Raw genomic sequence first — 23,733 nt, 5'->3', positions numbered from 1 at the left:
TTTCTTCACCTTATTTGCTCCTCTCCCTGGATGTTACAGTCTCAGATACACAAAATCTGACTTGTATTAGTACTATGGTTATTTTACCTGAAAATTAGGAAATAATTTTAAAATTAGGAAAAATTAGGAAAATTAGGAAATAATAAGCTCCAGGCTGGCTTCTTTTTAATTTCCTGACTGATGAATCAGTAAGAAAAACAGTGGATCCTTTCCTTCTTCCTGTTTCCATCTGTTAGCTCTACCTGAGCCATATTTTCCAAAGTGGTGGCTCTGGGAGAGGGAGACCGGATTCCCTCTGCCCCTCTGTCTCAGCTTCTTCACTGGGCCCATGACAGGTAAATCAAGTCAGGCTCGCACATGTGGGCTCACACGTCTTAAAGACTGAGAAGGGGGCTTTCCTGGTGGCGCAGTGGTTGGGAGTCCGCCTGCCGATGCAGGAGACACGGGTTCGTGCCCCAGTCCGGGAAGATCCCACAGGCCGCGGAGCGGCTGGGCCCGTGAGCCATGGCCGCTGAGCCTGCGCGTCCAGAGCCTGTGCTCCGCAACGGGAGAGGCCACAGCAGTGAGAGGCCCGCGTACCACAAAAAAAAAAAAAAAAAAAAAAAAAAGAATGAGAAGGGAGTAAATCTCCAGTTAGACTTCAGGTTGAAATCATACCCTCCAACATATTTTGCCCCAAACCCCGAATTGTGAGACAGTTTCATGCTGCTAGCCATTGCTATTAGTTGTAAATTTCTGTCACTCCTGTGAATGTGTTCCCTAAGAGTTAGACCCTGATGAGAGGTGAGTCTTATAATGTCCCATAAGCTTAGGAAACACTTGTTATTAGTTACCTCTAATGTCAGATATTATACCTTATCTTACATTTAATCCACTGTTTGTTACTTTTCTTTGAGATGTCAACATTTAAACTCCCTCTCTACTCAAAGAAGGAAATGATGTGTTCCTGATTAAAAGAGTCTCAAGCAGTTTGATATAATGGATAAGAGGATGGAGGCCACAAAATGGCATTTAAACAATATTGTCAAAAATACAGGTATGCAGCATTTATGCTAGCTCTGATTTCAAACATTTCTCATTCCTTAGGAACTAGTGATATTTTTGTAGCATCTTGGGGGAGAAGAGAGAACCTGATACATTTTACTTGCCCCCAAAGATTATCATTAGCAAAAAAGAACTTCCTTTACCTAAATAAGATGCAAACAAAATAAATTCTTGTACACATCTATTTAGAAAGTTGTTTAATTTATTAGATCACTAAAGTGTGATTTTGAGCTGTTAAGTGTGGAAAATTATCGTCAATTAAATTTTCGTTTAGAAATTTTCAACTATGCCTTTGAACATAAGGCTGAAGACAAAAACCTTCTTCCTTCCCAAGACTTTAAGACCTATCACCACTTAAAATATTCTTTTCCCTTCTACTCTAGAGAAAGAAATGTAGTTAACTGCAGTACATTACAAGTTGTATAAATTATTTGCTATTTAAAACACCTGCATTTTGAAAATAATAATTAATTTAAATCATCCTCTTTCCTTCTGTCATGTTAGTTATAGTATCTTCGTAGGGGTTCTTGGCTGAATCAAGTAATCTAGTTCTCACGTGGTTTTCTCAGACTTTTTAACAAAATCCTCTTAGCCCTTACTTTCAGGTATCCTGGGACTCGATGTGACAGGGAGCTTGTCTGCAGCCAGCCTTATCCTTCCTATTGATTCACTGTGCAGCCTCTAGTAAACCATTACAAACCTAGCTGTGCGAATGGACTCATCAATAAAATTGTGATGCTATCCTCCCATACTAGCCTACGAAATATTTAGCTGTCACAGGTTAATTGAGGAAGGCGTGTAGGATGTTGAACATCGTTGTTTCTTTTTCTTTCTTCCCTTCCCTGTCCCCGCCCCATGCTACATTAAAGCAAAGTACACTTTTCTTCTGATTGTTCCTCGACCCACTCATCCAATCTTTCTCTAAGATAAACCCTTCTTTTTTGATGCCAAAAACAACAATAAAGGAAAAACTTCTTTTTTGAATAGTTTTCTTTTCTTTTGAATCAACAATTCAGCCATTACAGGTTGAAAGAAAACTACTAGTTCCCACTCAATTAAAACAAATATATAGCAAATTGATACTGAATTTTAGATACAATAGTTCTGGTGATTTTATCACTGAGAATTGTGAAGTGACTACATTTTAATGAAATAGCTCTTCAGTCAGGAAAGGAACATTAAAACAGGAGTTTCACTAAAATACGTTCGGTGTTCTTTTGTACTACAGTTTTGGCACATGGGATGTAAGATGACTTCTCAAGCATTATTTGAACTGGTAAATAAGGCTCCCCCGAGAAGCTCATTCCCATTTAAATCAAAGCCAGGACAACGTCACCCCACCTTATTTGCAAGGCCTGGCGGGACCTTTAAAGCTTCTGGTGTTTATGGCTGAGTCTCCACTGTTAAGTCATTTGCTGGAGGAAGTGACCTATTGCCTGGAGAGCAAAGGCCCTGATGTCACTTGAACCAGAAAAAAGAAATGTTTTCCCCAAGAGATAATCTGATGCTCACATGATCACATGAGCATCCCATGATTTACTGCTCACATGAGATTTAGCAGTAAATTTAATATTTTTGGTTTAAGATGTGGAATCCCTTCACTCAAAGAAAATTTTCCTTATCTAAGTTTGGCTAGTATACATAGGAATATGAGGAATAGGTGACTGAGAAAGTTCTAATCAAATTAGGACTGAATTTGAAGGCAACTAATGCTGGAGGAATATATAAGGAGGAAGAATGAGCAGGAAACGATGACGCCACTTCATGAAGCTCTTGGCTGTTGCGTTATCTTCAATTGCTTATTAGCATTATTTTAGCCATACTAAGTAAAATGCTCACCATTAAGAAGACATTTCCTAAGAAAAAAAGGGAATACTGCCATTGTTGAAATGATTAACAAGGTTGTTTTGTAGCTGCTGATAAGAATAACGTTTTTGGTATATATATATATATATATATATATATATATATATATATATACACACATACACACACACACACACACACACACAATTTAAACATTATGTATTAGGACATATGTGAATATATGGTATGTGACCACTGGAGAGATTACACAGAACATACTCTACTCATTAGTATATACATGTGACCTTTGTTTAGCTCCTGCATTTTCCACTTATTTCAAATATTAAAAATCTAGAGCTTTTTCGTAATGAAATACAAAGCAAGAATGTTATGATGATTAAGTTTTAATTTAATAATCTTGAACAGAAATTTATTTTTAAATGTCTTGCATCTTGAGCTACATTTTAGCTGCATTGCATCAGGAAAAACAATAATAAACAAAACATAATAAACAATAAATAATAAACAAAAACAAGAGGCAGCAAAAAAGTCCAGCACAGTAGAACTGAGCTCAGATGTCAATGTCTCTTAGGAGGATTAAAAGTAGATGCGGAGGGATTTCCCTGGTGGCGCAGCAGTTAAGAATCTGCCTGCCAATGCAGGGGACACGGGTTCGAGCCCTGGTCCAGGAAGATCCCACATGCTGTGGAGCAACCAAGCCCATGCGCCACAACTACTGAGCCTGCACTCTAGAGCCCACGAGCCACAACTACTGAAGCCCGTGCACCTAGAGCCTGTGCTCCACAAGAGAAGCTACCACAATGAGAAGCCCATGCACCACAATGAAGAGTAGCCCCCCACTCGCTGCAACTAGAGAAAGCCCGCGCACAGCACTGAAGACCCAACGCAGCCAAAAATAAATAAATAAATAAAATTGATTCTTTAAAAAAAAAAAAGTAGACGCAGAGACACACCTGTACCAGAATAAAATTACGTGCAAAGAAACCAAGTTCAAGGAAGAGTGGACAGAAGGCGAAAGAGGGAACCAAGAAGCACAGGCGTTTTGTCTGCAAGAAGGTATAGACTTGTTCCCGTGACAGATGCTCCCACAGCACTCATTGGCCTTGCATCCACTGATCTTAAATACAGATGCAAAACTAGCAAATTATAATAGAGTAAGAAACTAGATTAAAAGCTATCATTATTAAGTACTGATTACATATCTTAGCTCATCAATCCTCACAACTGCACCTTGAGGTAGGTGCCATTAGCCCCATTTTATAGATGAGGAAACTGAGACTCAAAGTGACCAACTGATCATCTCAATTTACCCCAGATGGAAAGCAGCAACGTGGAATTCAACCCCACGCTCGTTCAATTTCAAAACTTTCTCTCGTGCTCATATACAGAGCAATGCCAAGAAAGGCAGCATGGATGGTGTTTTATGATTTGTGTTGAACTCTAAAGAACAGTGAAGCTAAATAAGAAGACTTTTGGAAACTAGGCTACTTTTAAAAAACATGTTTCTGTCTAATTTGCCTGGAACTAATTACAGCAATGTTTACATTATTTGGATGCTGGACCAACGCAATGCTATGTATCTCCACTGACTGTTTCATTTTCTTGCAGATGTTTGGCATTATATACATATAGCCAGGGACTTGAGTTTCCAATTTTTGTCACCGTTTTAAAAAGATCACGTGATTGAAGAAATTTTCTGTATTTGGAAGATAAATTTTAATTAATCAAGTCCTCAATAATCTTATTCAGTCATCAGTCAGAATGAATAATACACCAGCATTCTTTTTATGTAGGTTCCTGTCTTCTCAGTACAAAGTTTCGGTATTAATCTACAACTATCAAAGACCGAGAATGGTTCAACTGCCAGGCATTTGAAAATTTCTGATTTCTGTCTATACATTTCCTAAATAGGGCACATAATATAGTGACTGAAAGTGATATGAGTCTGGGGTCTCCAGACAAACAGAATTAAAGAATTGGTTCATGCGATCATGAGGGCTTGCAAAAGCGAAATTTGTAGGGCAAAAGAGTAGGCTGGAAACTCAGGCAAGAGTTATTGCTGCAGGATTGAGGCAGAATTTCTTCTTCCTGAAAGAAAGTTCAGTTTTTCTCTCAAGGCTTTCAACTGATTGAATGAGGCTCACCCAAATTACCTAGTCATCTCCTTTACCTAAAGTCACCTGATTGTAGATGTCAACCACATGGACAAGATACCTTCATAGCAACACCTAGATTAGTGTTTGATTAAATCACTGAGCACTATAGTCTAGCCAAGTTGACACATAAAACAACCATCACACTAACACAGCACACTATTTCTCAAAGTACATGTTAAGATGTTCCTTGGAGGATATAAGTGTTAGTCACCAAGTTAAGGAAATGATGGGCATTAATTCCAACCTTTTTTTTGGTAAAATCTCTTTCCAGATAGACTGATGTCCTCTACTTTGCTCTCTTGCATTGTTTTACTCCCACAAACATTTAACTTCCATTCTTTTAATATCAGCCTAATACCCTCATAAATAGCCATCTAGCTTCCTCTTTTCTACTCTCTAGAGCAATACAGAAAGACTGTCTTGACATTCTGTAAAGGAAAACTCAGAGAATAGGTCATGACATTCTTTCTCCAGGATATAAAATGTCATTGTCCAATTTTCACCATTTTAGAACTTGTTAATCGTCCTCTGATTATAGTTGGATCATTTATTCAAGTCTATGTCATTAAAAAAGAGAGAGAGAGATCTCTTTAACACTGAAATATAATCTTCAATGAAAATCTCATGCATCAAATGTAGTATTTCTTCTCCTCTCTGGGGAGAGATAACAAGCCTGCATGTCCCATTCCTTGACAGTATGAATTTTTCTATATTGATTTTCTGGTCCTCTTCTTGACGTGTTAATTGGCCAAACACTAATACTACTGACATGATTGTTATTATGCCATAGTGTATCTGGAAATACAAACTTCTCAGAAAATACTTTTTAATTTCCTTGCTAAGTTCCTCTTTGCACATTTTTAACCTATTACTCATACTCATGGAAGGAGCAATAACTCCACTGATGAAGCAAACGTCACTCACTGCTATTACTGCTTCATCATGTATCTTCAGACAACTGATTCTGACTTCGGCATTTAGAGCCTCACATGAATAAGACGATAGCCAATAGCCAAGATACAGTTGGAAAACGGTCAGTCTTGAAAGCAGAATGAGAAATGCTCCTATCAGCACTCTGAACTGATGGATGCGAATAACATGTCTTTAAGGCTGTTCACTCTAGTACTAAGTACTAAGTAGTTCTCTCACTGATCTTGGTTTAGAAGTTTTCCAAATAGGTGCTATTTAGCCCATTCTCTTTATCCATTTTTTTTTTTTAAATCAAACAGACAGCTGAAATATTTAGGCTTTCCCTCTAAATAATTTCCTCCACTTTTTTCTGTTTTTTCTGGAGTTATTTCCAGTTTTCCAGGGTCCCTGTGGTCTTCCAATATATGTTGCTCACAAGGGACAGCATATCCTCTGAGTATCCAGTAAGGCCAGGCAATAAGAAATCGTCCTTGGCATAAAATTTGTTAAAATTATAATATTGTGGCAGAAACATTCCGAAATTAATGATTGCAGTTTGTTTGTTACATCTTATAGATCTGAACTGGAATTATCCTTTTTTAATGATGTCATCACATTTTTATTGGGGGGATAAGGAGGGAAATGAATTGTCTCATGTGAATATAATTTTGCAGAGGACATTTCTCTGGGAAGGAAAAGGGGGAAAGTATCTGCAGCATCCCTACTTTGTCTGGGCACTGTTAATCAATACTCATTGCTTTTTGACTCTGTATATCAACACTCACAGTTGTTATTACAGGTCCATAATCCCTTAGAGTGAAACCCCTCAGGCTACATATGTCTCAGAATTCAGAAATCTTCAAGTTTTAGGGTCTGAGGTATCTCCCAGTAATCCACAATATTAATACTACCTCAGTGAAATGTATAAATTCCTACACAGAGCGAAATAAGGAAAAACTATCAATAACCTCATGTCAGTTCTGGTCAGGTTTGCTGACAACGGATTCAGGTCAGGCCAGGTTTCTGCTGCCAAATAAGAAAAAAAAATTTTCCGTGGTGTTTGGGTTTCAGAATTGCAAATAAGGGATAGTGCACCTGTATCAACCCAACTTTAGGAGGAGGAACTTGGCATCTCGAGTGGTTGACACCAGTCAGGGGTACAGAAGTTAAACACAGGCCTGTCTTGACCCAAGGACCTTTGCTGTGTTGCTGTTGAGCCTAAGCTGGGGTAAACTATGCAGAAACACTCTCTAAGAATAACTGCACAATTAGATGCTCCAAGGGGCGCGAAAAATAAAAGCCTTCAACGATTATCCATCACTGAATCAGCATTTTAAACACGTGTGAACAAGTTTTCCACTGGGATCACCAATCACAACACCACGGGGAAGGTTATTTTTCCAAGCTTTAGAAGTTGATTTATATTCAATAAAAGGAGAGCTTATGTGCTCTCCTTAACTCATCTAATTTCAAATTAGCTCAAGTGGCTCTCAAGAGGTTGCTCTAACACTGAAAGTTTGCAGCTAGATCAGATTTGAAGGACCCATGAAGCTATTATTTTTCATGCCAATCCACGTGCGCTATTAATTATAGTTTATGTTCACATCTATTCCCAAGCTACAAAAAAAGGTCTCACCTTTTTCAAGCCTACAAGAGTGTGTAGGCTATTAACAGGTATTAACTGGATACCACTGGTGTGATGACAGTGCAGCTTTGCCTGGGCAAGAAAAGCTGGCAGAAGTACTGCAAATACTCTGGGATGTTACTCAGCCAGAACTTTGACAAGGGTTTTTAGAAAAACATGATGTTATCCTGAATACCAGATGCTGCATGCTAAAACTTTTGGACCAAGTAATCCTTTATTGGAAGGCCAAATATTGTCCCCAAGTGTTGCAATCAGCCACAATTTTCTACACTAACTACTCTACCTTAGGTGAACTTCCCATGATTATGCCACAAACAAAGAAACAAAATAATTCTAGTGGAATGCTTTAAGCTGGAAATAAGTGACATGATTATTACTGTATTCAGTGAAAGCTTAGGTGCAATTCATGCCATGTGTTCTAAGAAGTGGGTTCTTAATCACTGCCATTCTCAGTTACGGGAAGCCATAACTTGGTTTCAAGATAACCCTTCAAAACAAAATTTTACATTATGGTCAGATTAATTAAAGATTTGGCAAGCAAGTTTTTATCACATCCACAAATTTGATATAACTATTAGTATATAGTATATTAGAATACTATTAGTATTCTAATAATTGTAAGAACAAGTTTTAATCAACTATTTCTAAATCTTCACTAACAAATTTTGGAAACTCAAGAAATAAAGCGGTTAGAAATGTAACACTGTGTAACATTGTGACCAACATTCAGAAAGGTAGAGTCATTACACACTTTAAAAGATGTCAAGCATATCACGCCTAATTTCCTTTTTTTTTAAATATAGAAAGTCGCAATTGGCAACTACGCAAAGGTAACCTAAAACTGAATTTATCTACATGAGAGAATTGTTAAATAAAAAGACGTAAGGGCTTCCCTGGTGGCTCAGTGGTTGGGAGTCCGCCTGCCGATGCAGGGACATGGGTTCGTGCCCCGGTCCGGGAAGATCCCACAGGCCGCGGAGCGTCTGGGCCCATGAGCCATGGCCGCTGAGCCTGCGCGTCCGGAGCCTGTGCTCCGCAACCGGAGAGGCCACAACAGTGAGAGGCCCGCGTACCGCAAAAAAAAAAAAAAAAAAAAAAAAATGATGTAAAGCAGTTAATAATTTAGATTCTACTTTTGATCCCTTTTCGAGCCATTTGTGATATACTCCTTATGCTGGACTAAAACTGTAACACTTTGGTATATTTAAGCATGAAAAATTCCACAATGGGTTTGAAATGAAAATAAACAATCCTTTCCTTATATTGGTGATTCAAGCTTCTAAAATGATATCATTCTTGAGATTCAGTGGATTTTTTTTTTTTTAATGTGCTGGCAAAATTACCTTAGTCACAAATCACTGGACGCATTCTCTCATGAACAATGTAATGGTATCCATACTACTCAGCATAGTTTTCCTTTGACTCCTCTTCTAATAGCTGGAATAATTTATATTTCTAGTGTTTTTAAACAATGCCTGATATTCTCCACAAAGTTGCTCAGTATCTAACGTAATGTTTTCATGGCCATTTATGGATACTTACATAAATACCTGTAGTCTATTTAGAACACTTTCTCACTAAGTAATAATAATTCCATTTATAATGTCACAAAATTAGCATTCACAGGGAAATTATTTCACTGGCTTTAGATATGGACGCCCTTCACACTGCTCACGTGTATAGCTGAGATAGAAAATACATAATTATACTGTCCATTATGATAATTACTCAGGCATAGGAAATGAAATCTATCCAGAAAAGACATCAAAATACACAAAAAGAAATTGGAAAATCACAACGGTCTTTTTGTTTGCTTGTTTGTTTCCGGCTAAAGATAAAAATAAAGAGAACTGGAACAAATAAAAATGGATTAACTATACTTGCATTTCATTTCCTTTCAGTTTAATCATGATATACAACAACTGGCTAGCCCAGAAAAGGGAGAACCTCAGCATGCAGTAAAATATTTTCAAAGCAGAATGAGATAAAGATTTGTTGTTGTTCTTTACTGAACCGTATCCTTAATTACAAGAACAAATTGAGAGATAAGATGGGACATGTAGAAAGGAGGAAGAGTTAGCTCCTTTTTAATACCATTCCAGTAGCTTGTGACATGTTTACACATACTCTTACAAAGTATGTATAAATTCATAAAATGGTTTTGCCCTCTGTGTTTGTTCTGACTCATTATTTATTGAAACAGTAACCTTAAAGCCTCCAATATCAAAGATCCAAGGCCCAGGTTGTAGAGCAGATGAGCATTATGCATTAGCAATCGTTTTGGAATAACAAGCAGAATAGTTGTATATTAGTCAAGGTTCTCCAGGGAAACAGAACCAATAGAATAAATTCCCATACTGATTTATTATAGGAATTGGCTCACATGTTATGGAGGCTGAGAAATCCCAGGATCTGCTGGCTGCAGCTGAAGACCCAAGGAAGCCAGGGCTGTAATTCAGCCTGAGCCTCGAGGCCTGAGAACCAGGCGTTCCTTTGTTTGAGGGCCATAGACGATGGACTTCCCAGCTCAAGGACAGAGAGAGAATTTGCTCTTCCTCTAACCTTTTTGTTCTACTGGGGTCCTCAATTGGTTGCATGATGTCCACCCACCCTGGTGAGGGCAGATCTTCCTTACTCATTCTACTGATTCAAATGCTAATATCTTCTGGAAACACCCTCACAGACACACCTTGAAATAATGTTTTACCAGCTGCAATGGGCAGCCCTTAGCTCAGTCAAGTAGACACACAAAATTAATCATCACAGCTGTAAGAAAAAAAAACTGTTTGGAAACTTCTCTATTTGAAGACTTGATTATTGTAGAGAAGAAAGAGGAATTCCTATTATTCAGGTATTTACGTCTTGGCAAGTTAACATGGAGCCAGTATCCAGTCCTTGGTTTCACAGGATGAGAACCTGATTACTTAAGTTACTCTGGTTCAATAGGAGGAGGTGATCCAGCGGCTGGAAAACCTATTTATACTATTCAAACAATCTCACTGGAAAGAGAAGATAGAGATCAGAAGGTCCATTTGTTAATTTTCCAAGGGAAATTTACAGAGACAGAATAGCTCTAATTAACCAATTATACATCAGAATATCATTTCCTTAATCAATGTGTCTCTATAACCCTAGAGCCCTAAATTAATGTATTTGATTTCTCTAACTTACTTAAGGTTGGACAACACATTTTACTTCTTTATCAATGGCTGAAACATCTGGAAATCAAACATCTTTGTTCATAGGATTCACCAAACCCAAATTACTCTTTCCCACCTAGTTGACTCCCTTGAATGGGGCATATGCTTGTTGAGTAAGATATCTGACACAATAGTCTGTGCTTAATTTAAATGATTTCTACCTTGGGCCTTCTCCCACAGTTTAATTCAAATAAACTAAGTATATGTTTATTGCAACTCCACTGTGCACAGCAAATGAATATAATCTGGTGTGTTTCTTAAATGTGATCACGTGGAAAGAGCAGGGAGCTTCGAAAAGAGACTTTCCAGGCTGTTTCTGCCCATTAGTGTCCATCAGACATTGAGTAACTGACCTGGCCGCTACGTCTCTTTTGTCAGCTTTGCATTGCATAGTTACATATTATGTATGTTACAGATTTAAGAATCAAGTCACATGAGACAAGTGTATACAAATGCTTTCTAAAATATAATGTCTGTGTCCTATACTACAAAGCTACAGTAATCAAGACAGTATGGTAGTGGCACAAAAACAGAAATGTAGATCAATGGAACAGGATAGAAAGCCCAGAGATAAACCCACACACATATGGTCACATTATTTTTGATAAAGGAGGCTAGAATATACAATGGAGAAAAGACAGCCTCTTCAATAAGTGGTGCTGGGAACACTGGACAGCTACATGTAAAAGAAAGAAATTAGAATACTCCGTAACCCCATACACAAAAATAAACTCAAAATGGATTAAAGACCTAAATGTAAGGCCAGACATTATAAAAGTCTTAGAGGAAAACATAGGCAGAACACTCTATGACATAAATCAAGCAAGATCCTTTTTGACCCATGTTCTAGAGAAATGGAAATAAAAACAAAAATAAACAAATGGGACCTAATGAAACTTAAAAGCTTTTTCACAGCAAAGGAAACCATAAACAAGACAAAAAGACAACCCTCAGAATGGGAGAAAATATTTGCAAATGAAGCAACTGATAAAGGATTAATCTCCAAAACATACAAGCAACTCATGCAGCTCAATATCAAAAAAAACAAACAACCCAACCCAAAAATGGGCAGAAGACCTAAATAGACATTTCTCCAAAGAAGACATACAGATTGCCAACAAACACATGAAAGGATGCTCAACATCACTAATCATTAAAGAAATGCAAATCAAAACTGCAATGAGGTATCACCTCACACCAGTCAGAATGGCCATTATCAAAATATCTATAAACAATAAATGCTGGAGAGGGTGTGGAGAAAAGGGAACCCTCTTGCACTGTTGGTGGGAATGTAAATTGATACAGCCACTATGGAGAACAGTATGGAGGTTCCTTAAAAAACTAAAAATAGAACTACCATATGACCCAATAATCCGACTACTGGGCATATACCCTGAGAAAACCATAATTCAAAAAGAGTCATGTACCACAATGTTCATTGCAGATCTATTTACAATAGCCAGGACATGGAAGCAACCATTCATCGACAGATGAATGGATAAAGAAGATGTGGCACATATATACAATGCAATACCACTCAGTTATGAAAAGAAACGAAACTGAGTTCTTTGTAGTGAGGTGGATGGACCTAGAGACTGTCATACAGAGTGAAGTAAGTCAGAAAGAGAAAAACAAATACCGTATACAACACATATATATGGAATCTAAGAAAAAACAAAAAAATGGTTCTGGAGAATGTAGGCACAGGACAGGAATAAAGACGCAGACGTAGAGAATGGACATGAGGACATGGGGAGGGGGAAGGGTAAGCTGGGACAAAGTGAGAGAGTGGCATGGACATATATACACTACCAAATGTAAAATAGCTAGTGGGAATCAGCTGCATAGCACAGGGAGCTCAGCTCGGTGCTTTGTGACCACCTAGAGGGGTGGGATAAGGAGGGTGGGAGGGAGTTGCAAGAGGTTGGAGTTATGGGGATATATGTATATGTATAGCTGATTCACTCTGTTATACAGCAGAAACTAACATACCATTTTAAAGCAATTCTACTCCAATAAAAATGTTAAAAAATATATATATAATGTCTGTGTCAATGAAAGATACTGTAAGAAAAAACACTGGCAGAGCTTGATCGGAACACCTATCTAAGGGACTCCAGGCATCTCCCACAGTCAGCTTTTTCTTGATGACCTGAGCCCCTCCTTGGAATGGTCATAGGAGATGGAGCTCTGCTAATCACACAACATGCAGCCAGCTGTGCTCCACAGTGGGAAGTCATCAAAACATGAGACCAGGGAATTAGAGGCTCGCTCCTAATAATAAAATAGGAGAGTGGAAAAAGTAGAAAATGATTTCAATTTCTTTGATGATAAATTATGAGCCCTGTATTAGTTTGCTAGGGCTGCCATAACAGAATACCACAGACTGGGTGGCATAAACAACAGAAATGTATTTTCTCATAGTTCTGGAGGTTGGAAGTCCAAGATTAAGGTGACAGCAAGTTCAGTTTCTCCCGAGGCCTCTCTCCCTGGCTTGCAGATGGCTATCTTCTCACCGTACCCTGACATAGCCTTTTCTTTGTGTATGTGCTTCCCTGGATCTCTTTCTCTTTTTACAAGGACACCCATCGTATTGGATTAGACCAATATGGTTTTATGATCTCATTTAGGCTTAGTTACCTCTTTAAAGATCTGACCTCTAAATGCAGTCACACTGGGAAGTGGAGCTTCAACATACGGATTTTGTGGGGACAAAATTCAGTTCATAACGAGGACTTTATACAAATAAAGTGGCGATGGGAAGAAAGGGAAATAACATCTGAAAGACATTTCTGAGATAGAATCAAAAGCATCATTTGATCAACTGAATGTATGAAGTGGGAAGAATGAGAAAGAAGTTAAAAAGGCTTCTCTGGGCATTTGGTCCATGCCAGACATTTTGCTACTGTGCTGGAGATACACGGATGAACATAAGAGACACAATCCCTGAATTCAAAGAACAGATGCTCATTTTGAAGTAGCAAAATGAAATCCTATATTCTAGTACTACCTTAGTACTACCTTAGCTACTGTGCTTCATACTTAAGCTTCAAACTATATAAATCCAAAGATTTATCTTTGAGAGAATGTAGGCATTGGGATTTGTTAGATCTGATTTTAAATCATTAATTTATAATTCACCAGTTTTGTAATCTTGTAGCAGTTAATCTATCTGAACCTCAGTTTCTTCACATGCAACATGTGAATAATTATATCCACCTTACATGGCCGATACAAGAATAAAATGAAATGATGTATAGAAGGTGTATAGCCCATGGCCAGGTCTGCAACAGACATTCTATAAATACTGTTGGTAGAAAATTTAGGTAACCGTCAAAAAATAAAACTAAAGTTTGCTTGTTTTCCTGGTGGGAGAAGGAAGAGAGAGAGACAGGGAGCGGGGGTGTGACAGATGAGAATAGAAGCTAGAAGAAAGGTGAATGGGAGCAAAAGAAGCTTTGCTTTCTTCAGTTATGATTAGGATAGGTCCTTTCCTTCTCCTCAGATTTCTCTGCAGCCCAGAGACCCCAACCAGGATTCAGTGCAGTGGTTCCCAACATTTTTTTCATATGAAGATTCCTTAACATCAAAAAAGGATCCAGACACTATGGCACTGATTTTATCTTTAGTAATTATTGCTTAAGAAATATATAATAATGCAAATTTATTCTAAAGCCAATAGTACCTAAAATAAATTTGTATTTTATTTATCATATTGAAAAATACTCATAAAGATATCATTATAATATTTAATTTAAAGATATGTATGTGCGGATATGAACCTCTTTGAAATATGTCTACAGAACTCCGAAGGTCCGTGGCCCATAAATTTGTATCTGCCAGCCATTGGTAGATCACAAATTCCAAAATCAGCAGATGTCTGCTACTAACCTAGTAAACTTGATCAGGTAATTCATTTAACCTCTTAGAGACTCCACTGAAATATCACTGATATTACCTGCTGTACCTCTATCATTAAGCAATTGTGAAGTACAAACGGGATCAAGCATTAAAAAGTTCACAAGGAAAAGTCTGGTTCTTTTTCATTACCACAATGGAAGCAATAGAAGCTATGGAAGGAGAAACTGCCGTGAAAATGTGAAATTACACTAGTAGTAGTGGCAGTAGGAGCAACCTTCCAGGGAGGTGACCACGTTATTTTTCTACACTCCAGTCCTGTTTAGGACCTACACCCTGCATGGCATATGTGAACACCCGAAAATTCATGTGTTCTTCAGCTATCAAATGGAAAACAAATTCTCAAATTAGTGAAAAATTTCTATCATACTACATGATATTTTTTACTAGGGGAAATCACACAGTAATATTGGTTAAATGAAGTTTGATATAGACTTGCTCACCTTCTTATAGAAAAATAAAACCCATTAATGTTTTCTAGAGGAAAGATCACCTGACGATGTGGAGTCACCACTGATGTTGCCCTTTTGGTAGCGTCAGGAAAACCACCCAACATTCGGTGATGGCAAAGGATGCAAAGGAATAGATGCAAGAAATAAATTTAGAGGACGGATTAGAATGAATGAACGAATCTACTTGAAACGGGAGTTCCACTTGCATTTACACATAAGTTAATGACCCGTAAGTAGTTCATGCACTTTCAAGGAGTTGAAGAACATAAAGAAGAGAGATTCGGGAGATCTGGAGTTTGATGAGAAGCCACAGAAAAATAAACAAGCCTTATTTTTTATTATAAATTCTACCCTAAGTAAAATAATTTATATTTTGGATAAAAGTATTCTCCAAGCACAAAATCAATGCTCAGTAAGGCACAGCCTTGTAAAACTTTCCAATAATGAAGACTATTATTCAAAAGTTAGTGGCTTTTCAAATTAAAGGATCTAAAGCAGCTACAGAAGCTATTTGAAACTGTCTACAGGAAGCACCAGAAAATTAAAAAGGCTATAAACTATTAGACACCTTATAACAGAAGATCAAGAGGAAGAGGCAGCCTGACGGATCCCAGGGAGAGATAAGAAGACCAGGGAAGGATTCCCAGCAAGGCAGCAGAATTGGGGGGAAGAGGGGGAGGCAGTGATAAGGCTGCAGGGGAGGAGGAAAGGGAAGACTCCATATATGCAAACATCTCTCTCAATCCCTTTACCTGCTCCATCCACAGCCCAAGATGCCACATCCAAGTAAATTTCATCTCTGATTTGCCTACTTTCCAGCTTGCTATTATGGTTTGCTTACAACACGTCATCAAATGTTATCTTTTCAGTCAATCTCAAGAGCTTCATTTTCTAAAGATTTGCTCAGTATTTTCCTCAGAGACACATTTCCAGACAGCCTGTTTCTCATTAGCTGGAATAAACAGGAGTGTGTTTACAGCACAGCACCAGACTTAAAAGAATTCTCCTTTCCTGGGGAAGCTGGTCAGGGAATTAGCAGTGCTATCACCTAAAGGAGTGAACTTCAGTGCTCAGCTGTGACGTAAAATAGAATATTGGTTCATTGAAATGGTCTTTAGAAAGCAAATTGCGTAGCTCTGTGACATAAAAATAGAGTTCTGTTCCGAACACAATTTTAAGCAGTTCTAACATATAAAAATCTATTTATGCCAAACAGACATGATATGTAGTGATTATAAAATATTTCACTTGTGCTCAGCAAATAGTGACGGCCCACTGTGGGCAACAGGGAGAATAGGAAGATGAGTGAGACCTTCTTAAATAGTTTACAGTCTAGTAACTAATCTAACTTAACTGTATGAATAAAACCCTTAGAAATCACTCTTTAATACCATGGGCTTGCTTAGAAAAAAATGTTAGTTAAGTCAATTACAAATAATAGGGATTTTCCCATGGAAGTCAATAACAGTATCAAAAGATGTCATTGAAAATATTTGCAAATACGTTGATGAAAGAGAGTATCTGCACATATGTTTACCACTGTAAACTACTTCTCAAATGTCTTGGCTAGCAAAATCCATAATCAAAAGCAAGAGCAAACCCACTCACACTTACACAATCACACTGTATTTTCTGACCTATCTTCCCATCCGGAAGGTAGTTTCACTATCATGGTGGTCCCATTCTACCAAGACCCATCAGTGCAGTGAGAGTGAGACATTTAGACAAAAGATAACGTAGATAATTTACACATAAGTAATTGTGAATGTTGTATTTGATAAAGAGCCAGTAGAATATTATTCAGAATTGCATACATAGATTTTGCTCTCTCTGGGTTTACATGTAACTATTTAACGTAATACTCCTACAACAGCAGTAGTAAGTATAGAATATTAGAAATAAGTATGTAATGCAGTTCCTTTAAATAAAAAACATATACAGGGGATTTTTTTTAAATGTCACTTTATTATTGACTGTGTTTAATACTAAGCAAAAAACTCTAGCCCCAGATGTTTTCATCAATATTCTGGGACACTTCTGCTTCAGTTACTAAAAGATGGTATTGAACTAGTACGAAAAGAGAATATTCAGTTTAAGAACATCATTTATCTCCAAAACAGCTCGTTAATTACTTAAGACTACAGGCTATCCCTAGATAGTCATATGACATTTAACTTTGTTATTCTCATTACTACAGTATAAATTAAATTTCAAATCAAACAGCTATTTGTCTTCATAAAATTATTTTTTTAAAGGAATTTACTAGTATTTCTTTTCTTGGTAAGAAAAAGTAAATCCAAATCCAAAATCTTATAAACTATAACCTGCTTCTTGATGTGTCCATAAGTTCCTTTGTGGGATACAAAATACACATGCTTTTAGAGAGGACCGAATGTGTGGTAAAAAAAAAAAAAAAATTGTTGTGGCTGTTTGGTGTGAAGAGAAAGGCTTATCTGGTGACTAAAATATTTTATACTAATTATTATAATCCTTACTTCTTTTAACTATTGAGAAAAATATATTATGAATCTACACTATTAATAAATTTCTACTTCAAACAGCGGCAATTGTGTCTCAAGATAGAAAAAAAATTCTGCAAAATATTATGACATATTCTCAAGAGGGTGTAAAGAGACTAGAGAAATACAAGTGAGAAAGGAAAGATAAACAGAGTAATCTGTTCCATTAGAATGGAGCTAAAACACAGTCAGCGCAATGAACTTGAGATATGATCATCTGGAAGTCACCCAGCATAAATTGCTCAGAGTACTGTGGTGAAGATGCAGGACAGTGTCTACTGGCTAAAACTCAAGTGACCACCCATTTGGAATGTAGCTTTTGAGCAGAGCCACTAGAAGATGACAAGGTCCGATCAACACTGCAGAGGAAGGTGTTTTGGAGAAGGCACAGACACACGCATTTTGTGAATGTTTGTCAAACGGAGTCCTTTGTTCAGAAGTTGGAAAGAAATTTTTTGCTAAAAGAAACTTTGAGGAAGTTATGGTACAGAACTGGCTAGTCTGGCAACTACCACAAAGAGCAAATTAAATGGATCCAACTTCAGTCATTCACAATTTTCCCTGCACTTAACCAACAATAAGGTCATTATTTTACAATAATTTATTCAGAATTACTTAAACCTACTTCTTTTTCACAATATACCTCAAACTGATTCAAAGCACAACAGGAAACTCTCACTTCCTTGAATTTTAGCAGAATGATATTTGGAAAAGCAGTTTGTTTTTCGAAAGTTATTTGTAGGAAAATGTCAAATAGTGAGGAGGAGACTGTGGGCACCTTGGACCTAGAAAGAAGACGGAACGCCTGAAGCCAAGGTTTTTCTTCCGAGCAGAATACTGTAGGTTTTTCTTTCTCTTTAATTTGAGTTAAAATTCACATAACTTAAATTCACCATTTTAACATGTACCATTTCAGTAGCTTGTAGTATATTCAAAATGTTGTGCAGCCATCACCACTATCCAATTCCGGATAACTTCCGTCACCCGAAAAAGAAACCACGTATCCATTAGGCTGCCATTCCCCATCCCCTCTTCTCTCCGGCCCCGCGCAACTACTTTTGTCTCTGGACTTCCCTATCTCTGCATTTGCCCATTCTGGATGTTTCATGTTTCCGAAAAAGTCTTAACTTCTCCTTCAATTTAAAAGGATAATTTTACCAGATAGAGAATTCTTTGTTGACAGTTTTTTCTTTCAGTACTTTGAATATGTCATTCCATTGCCTTCTGACCTCATGGTTTCCGAGGCAACATCAGATGTTATTCTCTTATTGAGGATTTCTCCCCTTCATGTGATAGGTTGCTTCTCTTTGCTGTTTTCAGGCTTCTGTCTTTGGTTTTTGACAGTTTGAGTATGATGTGTCTTTGTTTTTCATCATTACCTCTTCAAATATTCATTCTGCCCCCCTTCTCTCCTCTTCTGGGACTCCCATTATACCTATGTCAATAGGCTTGATGGTATCTCACAAGTTTTTTAGACTCTATTAATTTTTCTTCATTCTTTTTATATTACTGTTACTCAAACTAGACAATCTCAACTGACCTATTGTCAGGCTCACTGATTCTTTCCTCTGCATGCTCACTGCTGCTGTTGAACCCTTCTGGTGAGTTTTTCACTTCAATGATTGTATTTTCAACTCCAGGGTTTCTATTTGGTTCCTTTTTATAAAAATTTTTATCTCTTCATTGATATTCTCTATGTGGTGAAACCTAATTCTCATGATCTTCTTTAGTTCTTTGGCCATGGTGTCCTTTATCTATGAGCAAATTCAAAATAGGGGATTTAAAGTCTTTATGTATTAAGTTCAAAATGTGGGCTTCCACAGAGACAGTTTCTATTAATTGCTGTGTATTGGTTACACTTTCTTGTTTCTCTGTATGCCTCATAATGTTTTTTGAAAACCGGATATTTAAAACATTATGAAATGACAACTCTGAAAATCTATTTTCTCCCTTTCCCAGGGTTTGTTTTCTACTACTTACTATTTGTTTGTTCATTCGGTTATTTTTCTGAACTTATTTTGTAAAATCTGTATTCTTTGTCATATTTAGCCACTGAAGTCTCTCTTCTGTTAGCTTAGTGTCAGCTAGTGATTGGATGGTGCTTGTAGACCCACTCTGTGTTTGGGACATGACTTTAATGCTCAGCTAGTCTGAACTCTGCCTTAGTCTTCACTTCCTGCTTGTGCAGAACTTGAAGGTCAGCCTGAGGTGAGAGCTTAGGACCTCCTCAGGTCTCCCCTGAGTAAGTGCACAGCCCTAGGCACACACATGACCTTGTAGATCCCCAGGAATATGTCAAAGATTTTTAAAGTTCTTATTCCCCCAAATATCTCATTCCCCAGACTTTGCTCCTAAGCTCTTTCTTGCCCCAACTTTCATCCACTGCCCCAGGCAGCAGCAACTAATACATTGATTGTAAATGATTTTGACAAACATTGCCCTTTTAGCCAGGCACCATACAAATCACAACAAACAAAAACAATCCTTTGCAAATGAGATCCATTCTCCTCCCTCCAGAACTGGCATCTGTACAGGGAATGTGGGTTGTTATCCTCAAGGCCACTGCCAAGGTGGTGAGTAGGAAATGGGACCTGACTGAATTAAAACACAATGCTCTGTGTTCTTACTGAGATTCAGTTTTGTTTTTTTTGTTTTTATTATTATTATTATTAAGCATTTCACTGGTTGCTGCTCTTGGTTAGATTCCAGATTTCTGAGAATGCTGATCTTGACAGTTTTTGCCAGGATTTTGTTACTTTTATGGAGGGATGGACTTCTGAATTCCCTACTGCACTATTTTCTCTGACATACTCTAAGCAAATTCCCTACACATTTCTGAACAAATTAAAGATTTCTGTGAGCTAGTTAAGGTTCTTCTTTTTTCTTTCTTTTTTTTTTTGGATAACATATTATTTCATTTACTTGTTTTTTAAGTCAAGTGAGGATGTTGAAATAATTTTATAGAACACTTTACAGAAAATAGCAATGTGTAGGGCAATTGACCTCTTTTTTCTAAAATCAGTCACCGACATATTCTGAAAATTAAAAATATATGACAAAGTAAATAATTCTAGCATGAATGTATGTACGGTATGCAATAGACTCTTGTCTCAAAAACACGCCAGAGATAACTGGCCCAATTATATTCCCAACCAGATTGCTGACTACAGTAGTTCATTGTGAACAATCTTTTATGGATAGAAAATAAATGTAACATGTTGGTATGAAAATATAAAAGTGATTTTCAAGCCAATTTTAGAATTCCAGTAATTCAGTTCCTGTTTTTCCATTATCTCATTATATAGTATGCTATAAAACTGTTAATAATGAAGAAGTTAAAACTATGATCAGACCCAGTATTATAGGTATTCTTTTTCTTCATTTTTTCAAAATTGTGCGTGATACTTCCATAAGTGGCTCTCTGCCTTTGTGTTTTTTGGTTCACATCTTTGATTAAAAGCATTTTTGGCAAAGGTTTACATACATTTTGGTAAAGGATCTGACAAAATTAAAAACACTAAAATCAGAAGAACATACACTAAGTGACTTTCCTAATGGCTGAAACAACTATTTCATTGTGTTTGCACTACGCACTTGGTGCACTGTAGTTTGTAGAAGTGTCTATTGACCCAATAATAATGATCTATTATCTTCTATGATCTTCTATAATCATGAAGGAAAATGTTTACACTTTCTGGTAAGAGTTACTTTTTTTTCTGGGAGCCTGAAGGGGAACAGTCAACTTAAATTAACTATGTCTCATACCCGTAGCTAGATACGACTTGGTCTAGAGATTGTAATAGGACCTGAAATTTCTCTTTCTCTTGATATTCTCCTGGCTAAATATCACACTACAATTATATACATATAATTTGTATATATATAATTTTTATAATAGAAAACATATTCTATGCATCATATGCATCAAGACGCATGTGTTGTTGCCTTTGGCAGAGGGTATCCCTGAAAAGCATCATCCTCCTGGCTTATTTTGTGCCTGCAGAACAGGCAGAATTTGGCATTTTCTCCAAGTCCTGGGCCTGCTTTCTAGAGCTCTAACAAATACCCATGTGCTTTTGACATCTTGTTTGAAGTCTGGAAATTCCTTAATTACACAGAAATTGGCCTTCTTCTCTTCTTGTTTCTTTTCAGACTAAGCTACTATACCATAGTTTTACCAGAATTTGGGCTCCACACACTTAATCTGGGAATACCTTCTTGACTGTAAGTTTAATTTGTAATCTGCTTATGCCTAAAAGGAGAGAACATCTTGGGGCCTTAACAGATACTACAAGCAATTGGGAGTGGAAGCACTTACTTAATATATTCTCTGAACGTTATGAACTCTACTTTGTTTTTTATTACTGGGAAAGAAACAGGAATATTGCTCTCTCCCAACAGACATTCACATTCAATAATGAGCACTCACACACCACGGCACTTCCACCACACATCCTTTAGAAAGAGGAAGGATGTAGGGTGGCATCACAGAATGAAGAAAATCCTGTAAAGTCATTTTCTCACTCAGGCGATAACCCTATGTTTGATTCCCACTCTAGACCTCTAATCTATCTATATGCCATAAATCTAAGCCCCTAGATTATGTTTCCTCCTTTGTATACGGGTATATTTTACCTTCTATTATTTTGGTTAATTTATATTGAACAAAGTACACCTAATTCTGAAAGATATTATTTCTCTGAGATTAAGCTGTTCCTAAAAGTTCAAGGCAGTTACTCTCCAATAGACTTTCCCTCTAGTTGTAGCCTTTACAAGACAGTAATTATCTTTAGCTGAATCAACATACGATACTGTACACAGGATACCCATAGATGACATTGACAAATCTAATGCCTACCAAAAAAAGACATATTCTACAGGTGTTCTACTTATTACATGGAATGCTGTAGATAAGTTACTTAGCTTTCTATGTCTCAGGCTAATCATCTGCAAAATGGGGTGGTGCGGTGGCAGAGAATGTTCATTATCTAGCCCAGCACTTGTATCCCCTTGCTTCTCAGTAACAGAAAAACAGTTTTATTTGGATTAGTCATGCACCCAAATACAGACCACTGTTCCAAGCCTCCTGGCAACAACTGGCTTCTCAAACATCACTAACATAAAAATCAAAGATAGATAGATAGAGCAGTGTTGAGTCCACTGCTTACATGGTAAGGGAGAATACCACCTCAGTAAGCTTTGGCAGGGAGAAGTGAAAGTTTGATTCAAGGCAGATCTTTCAAAGCAGGGGTTTGATTACGATTGGGTACGAATCAAGACGCAACAGTCCAGGATTGGTGAAAACAATAAGACTAGGGTTTTTAAGGAGAAGGATCCAAAGAATCTTAACGGGCAATTTGTCTCTTGATGCTTTCCACTGAAGAACTGAATTCACATAGTCAGCAAAGTGTGATTTCCATTGCCATTGTCCAAGCTGAGTGTGTGAGTAGATTTGATTCTCACTCCCTTGTGACCAGCTGTGGTGCTGTAACTACTCTTTTGTAAATCAGAGGCACTCATAAGTGCTGTATGGCCCTTTGGAGAATTGTCTTTAAATGGAGAAGTCACTGCATCTTCTGACCTGATGCCTAGAATGCAGCTGTGATGTCTGAAACTGGAACAGCCATCGTGGTCTGTATGGTGAAGCACAGTGGAAAGAACGTGTTCTCTACACTATAGTTACTCACTCTCCCAGTTCTGGACCACTTACGGCTCCCGGTGAACGTGAGGTTCTTGATGTCTCATCGCAGAAAGAATTCAGTGAGAGACAAAGTGATAGGTAAGAAGTAGATTTATTTAGAGAGAAACACACTCCACAGAGTGTGGGCCATTTGAGAAGGGGAAAGAGCCCCGAAACATGGCGTGGTTAGTTTTTGTGGGCTGGTTAATTTCATACGCTAATGAGTGGGAGGATTATTCCAATTATTTCGGGGAAGGGGTGGAGATTTCCAGGAATTGGACCATTGCCCACTTTTTGGCCTTTTAGGGTTAGCCTCAGAACTGTCATGGCGCTGGTGTGTCATTTAGCATGCTAATGTATTAAAATGAGTGTGTAATGAGGCT

This window comes from Stenella coeruleoalba (assembly GCF_951394435.1).
Source record: "Stenella coeruleoalba genome assembly, chromosome: 21".
NCBI classification, from domain to species: Eukaryota; Metazoa; Chordata; class Mammalia; order Artiodactyla; family Delphinidae; genus Stenella; species Stenella coeruleoalba.
The sequence above is the reverse complement of the archived record's forward strand: the minus strand, read 5'-3'. Positions refer to the sequence as shown.